Source organism: Nothobranchius furzeri, chromosome 3, assembly GCF_043380555.1.
Source record: "Nothobranchius furzeri strain GRZ-AD chromosome 3, NfurGRZ-RIMD1, whole genome shotgun sequence".
In the NCBI taxonomy this organism is placed as follows: Eukaryota; Metazoa; Chordata; class Actinopteri; order Cyprinodontiformes; family Nothobranchiidae; genus Nothobranchius; species Nothobranchius furzeri.
This window is the reverse complement of record NC_091743.1, coordinates 45,218-50,818: the sequence shown is the minus strand read 5'-3', so window position 1 is coordinate 50,818 and position 5,601 is coordinate 45,218.

Below are 5,601 nucleotides of genomic sequence, written 5' to 3'. Positions count from 1 at the left end.
TATACTTGGCTTGTGACATCACGTGACTGCACCAAACACATTGATGTGGTTGTTGATTCAAATCCCTGTAGCTCCGCCCCTTTCAGCTCACTGGCTTTAGATAACACACACAACGTCCGTTTGATGCCAAAATAACAGAAAACTGTCTTTGTCAACCAAAGCTGACCTCAATGGGATTTTTCTGTAATTGATCACAGCGCCCCCTAGATAACTTTAACTTTCGAAAACTTTAATAAATATGGGCAAAAAAGCACTATAGTTGGTCTGTGTCATCACACCAACAGTGTGCTAAAGATAAAGTATGCCCTAGTGGTGAGACATGTAATATAATGGTAGGCTCGGAGGGGATGCTGATTCAGGGTGAGGTGTGGATGAGGTGACTGTTAGCTTTTCTTGGTGTCAGGGTGGTGGACGTTTCAGTCCGTGGACGTGCCCTGGTGCCCCGTGCTGCCGGCCAGGACGGAGCGGCGGGGAGTTGGGTTTGGAGAGCATCGGGGATGGAGCGGAGGGGGTGCGGAAGGAGGGTGAGCATCTTCGCTGCGAGGGCCGAACGACGCTGCTTGCAGCTTTAATTATTATTTTTTTTTTCTTCCGCGTCTTTGGGTGGCCTTTAGGGGGTCTTAGCATATCCAAAAACTCACCAAATTCTGGCCCAATATAGAAAGTGCGTGAAATTTACGTATTTCAGTGGCAATGTGAAAGTTCATAAAAAAGTGGCTGAACAGCGACCTCTAGAAAGTGAAAAATACCCCTCTCTATTAAGCTTAATTTATCGTACAGTTATGAAATTTGGTTTACTTGTAGTACTCAACAGTCCGCACAGAAAAGTCTCTTGCAACCATGGTCAATATCAAACAGGAAGTCGGCCATTTTGGGTTGAAATGGAGATTTTTAGCCGTTTTGGCCATTTCTAGGGTCTATATTTGGTTGAACAGTTTGGTCATTTTTCGCACGATCGTCTCAAAAATAGTGTGCTATCGAACAGAAGCGATGGCCGATTCAAATAAGAAAATAAAATTGACTTTTCGTAAATACTGAAGGGGCGGGGCCAGGCCTCAAAGTTCGAGCACTCGCCAAGAAAATTCAAATTGCTATAATTTCATAAATGAAAGAATTACAGTTAAAGTAACATTCTATGGACAATCGTCATCGCCCCCCGAAGACAAATGAATGGTTGATTGGTGATGTCACATAAGCCCCGCCCCCTCAGTACTTAAAAGGTCAAGTTTTACTGGGAAATTTTCCAAAATTCGCCCTTTCAAATAATCATCCCAAATTTGTAGCTGGTAACTGAAGACAAGTTGGGGTTTCTTGGCGTCACTTTATGGGAGTTTTCTGCAGAAGGCGGGGCAGTGGCGGCACGGCGAAATCAGGCGTACCGACGTGGCCTTACGTTTGCCTCCCATTTCGTCATTTCTAGAGATATCGCCACGACACTTCTTGGGAGTGATCCTAGTCTGGCCCCCAAAAGAATCTGATGTGAACATCCGGTGGGCGTGGCCTATTTTCTGAAATAGCGCCCCCTAGGACCATTAAAACTGTCAGCCCCAAGCCATGCTTTGACTGAGGAGTACGAAATTTGGTACACTAATGTGGTGTATCAGGACCTACAAAAAAGTCTATTGGAGCCAAGTGCGAAGTCACACAGGAAGTCGGCCATTTTGGTCCAAGTACTGGATTTAGTGGTTTTCGCACACGTTGTTTGGAGAAGGATGCTCCATCACTCTTTTCACCAATCACCTTCAAACCTCTGTCATACACTCTTAAGACATAGATGAAAAAATTCAGCCGTCGGATTTTAAATAAGTATAAAGGTGTGGGCGTGGCTAAGCCTCAAACTTTGACCTGTCGCCACGCCACTCTTTTTTTCACAGCTCCCTATTGGCCTCCTTTTAACCAATCACCAGCAATCACTGGCTAATAGCAGCAGACAAGTTGAGGTCAATTGGTCTATAATACTGGCAGGTTTCGAATAAAGGCGGGGCTTTGGGAGCATGGCGAAATTCGCCATCACGCCATGGAAATACGTTTGTCTCTCATTTCTTCTATCACTGTGACATCGCCACACAATTTCTGATGAGTGATCCTACTCTGACCCCTAATAGATTTGGACAGCTGAAGTTTGTGGGCGTGGCCTATTTTCTGAAATAGCACCCCCTAGGACCATTAAAACTGTCAGCCCCAAGCCTTGCTTTGACTGAGGATCACGAAATTTGGCACACTAATGTAGTGTCTCAGGACCTACAAAAAAGTCTCTTGGAGCCAAGCACAATGTCGCACAGGAGGTCGGCCATTTTGGTCCAAGTACGCGATTTAGTGGTTTTCGCACACGTTATTAGGAGAATGATGTCTCGTCGACCTTTCCACCGATCACCTTCAAACTCCTGCTATATACTCTTAAGACATAGAGGAAAAAATTCAACCGTCGGATTTCAAATAAGTATAAAGATGTGGGCGTGGCTAAGCCTCAAACTTTGACCAGTCGCCATTACGTTACTTGACTTAGTAACTCTCATGTGCATGATCAGATCAATTTCAAACTTTGTCTGTGTTATCACTGACCACATCTGAAGACAGTGACAATGTGGACAGCTGGCATCACCTAAGCCCCACCCCCTGACTACAGGAAGTTTACTGTTTTATGGTGAAATGCCCATATTTGTCCCCTCTAATTTAGTCAACATGACACAAAGGTCATGCACTGTCTTCATGATGTTGTAATGACCATTCAGATCTGATAGCTTTTCAGAAAGGGAGGGGCTTTGATGCCATGGTGAATTCTGTTCTGGTGGACGTTTCTGTTCTGCTGACGCGCCCTGTTGTCCCGGGCTGCTGGTCAGGAAGGAGCGGCGGGGTGCTGGGTTTTGAGAGCATTGGGGATGGAGCGGAGGGGGTAAGGACGGAGGGCGAGCAGCTTCGCTGCGAGGGCCGAACGACGCTGCTTGCAGCTTTAATTAGGCCCGAGCAGCGAAGCGCTGCGAAGGCCTATTGTATCTGCTCCGTTTATTTTTCTTTTTTTTTCTTTTTTTTTCTTCCGCGTCTTTGGGTGGCCTTTAGGGGGTCTTAGCATATCCAAAAAGTCACCAAATTCTGGCCCAATATAGAAAGTGCGTGAAATTTACGTATTTCACTGTCAACATGAAAGTTGGTATAAAATAGTTTCAACAGCGCCCCCTGGAAAATTAAAAATACCCCTCCGCATTGACCTTTTTTCATAGTAGAGTGATGAAATTTGGTACACCTGTAGAACTCAACAATACGCACAGAAAAGCCTCTTGCACCCATGGTCAATATCAAACAGGAAGTCGGCCATTTTGGACTAAAGTGGCCATTTTTACCCCGTTTTGGCCATTTCTAGGCTCTATATTTGGTTGAACAGTTTGGTCATTTTTCGCACGATTGTCTCAAAAATAGTGTGCGATCGAACAGAAGCGATGGACGAATCAAATGAGAAAATAAAATTGACTTTTCGTAAATACTGAAGGGGCGGAGTCAGGCCTCAAAGTTCGAGCATTCGCCAAAAAAATTCAAATTGCTATAATTTCATAAATGAAAGAATTACAGTTAAAGTAATTTTCTATGGACAATCGTCATCGCCCCCCGAAGACAAATGAATGGTTGATTGATGATGTCACATAAGCCCCACCCCCTCAGGCCTTAAAAGGTCAAGTTTTACTGGGAAATTGTCCAAAATTCGCCCTTTCAACTAATCACCCCATATTTGTAGCAGGTAACTGAAGACAAGTTGGGGTTGCTTGGCGTCACTTTATGGGAGTTTTCTCCAGAAGGCGGGGCTGTGGCGGCGTGGCGAAGTCAGGCGTACCGACGTGGCCTTACGTTTGCCTCCCATTTTGTCATTTCTAGATATATTGCCACAAAACCTCTTGTGAGTGATCCTAGTCCGGCCCCCCAAAAAATTTGATGTGAACATCCGGTGGGCGTGGCCTATTTTCTGAAATAGCGCCCCCTAGGACCATTAAAACTGTCAGCCCCAAGCCATGCTTTGACTGAGGATTTCGAAATTTGGTACACTAATGTGGTGTCTCAGGACCTACAAAAAAGTCTCTTGGAGCCAAGTGCAAAGTTGCACAGGAAGTCAGCCATTTTGGTCCAAGTACGCGATTTACTGGTTTTCGCACACGTTGTTTGGAGAGTGATGCTCCATCGCCCTTTTCACCAATCGCCTTCAAACTTCTGCTATATACTCTTAAGACATAAAGGAAAAAATTCAACCGTCGGATTTTAAATAAGTATAACGGTGTGGGCGTGGCTAGGCCTCAAACTTTGACCTGTCGCCACGCCACTCTTTTTTTCACAGCTCCCTATTGGACTCCTTTTACCCAATCACCAGCAATCTCTGGCAAATAGCAGCTGACAAGTTGAGGTCACTTGGTCTCCAATACTGGAAGCTTTCGAAAAAAGACGGGGCTTTGGGAGCATGGCGAAATTCGCCATCACGCCATGGCAATACGTTTGCCTCTCATTTCTTCAATTATCGTGACATCGCCACAAAATGTCTGGTGAGTGATCCGAGTCTGACCCCCAATAGAATTGGACAGCTGAAGTTTGTGGGCGTGGCCTATATTCTGAAATAGCGCCCCCTAGGACCATTAAAACTGTCAGCCCCAAGCCAAGGTTTGACTGAGGATTACGAAATTTGGTACACTAATGTGGTGTCTCAGGACCTACAAAAAAGTCTCTTGGAGCCAAGTGCAAAGTCGCACAGGAAGTCGGCCATTTTGGTCCAAGTGCGCAATTTAGTGGTTTTCACACACGTTGTTTGGAGAGTGATGCTCCGTCGCCCTTTTCACCAATCGCCTTCAAACTTCTGCTATATACTCTTAAGACATAGAGGAAAAAATTCAACCGTCGGATTTTAAATAAGTATAAAGGTGTGGGCGTGGCTGAGCCTCAAACTTTGACCTTTCGCCACGCCACTCTTTTTTTCACAGCTCCCTATTGGACTCCTTTTAACCAATTACCAGGAATCTGTGGTAAATAGCAGCAGACAAGTTGAGGTCACTTGGTCTCCAGTACTGGAAGGTTTTGAAAAAAGGCGGGGCTTTGGGAGCATGGCGAAATTCGCCATCACGCCATGGAAATACGTTTGCCTCTCATTTCTTCAATTATCGTGATATCACCTCGAAATTTGTTGTGAGTGATCCTAGTCTGACCCCCAATAGAAATGGTCAGCTTAAGTTTGTGGGCGTGGCCTATTTTCTGAATTAGCGCCCCCTAGGACCAATAAAACTGTCAGCCCCAAGCCATGCTTTGACTGAGGATTACGAAATTTGGTACACTAATGTGGTGTCTTAGGTCCTACAAAAAAGTCTCTTGGAGCAAAGTGCAAAGTCGCACAGGAAGTCGGCCATTTTGGTCCAAGTACTCGATTTAGTGGTTTTCGCACACGTTGTTTGGAGAGTGATGCTCCGTTGCCCTTTTCACCAATCGCCTTCAAACTTCTGCTATATGCTCTTAAGACATAGAGGAAAAAATTCAACCGTCGGATTTTAAATAAGTATAAAGGTGTAGGCGTGGCTAAGCCTCAAACTTTGACCTGTCGCCACGCCACTCTTTTTTTCACAGCTCCTTACTGGACAC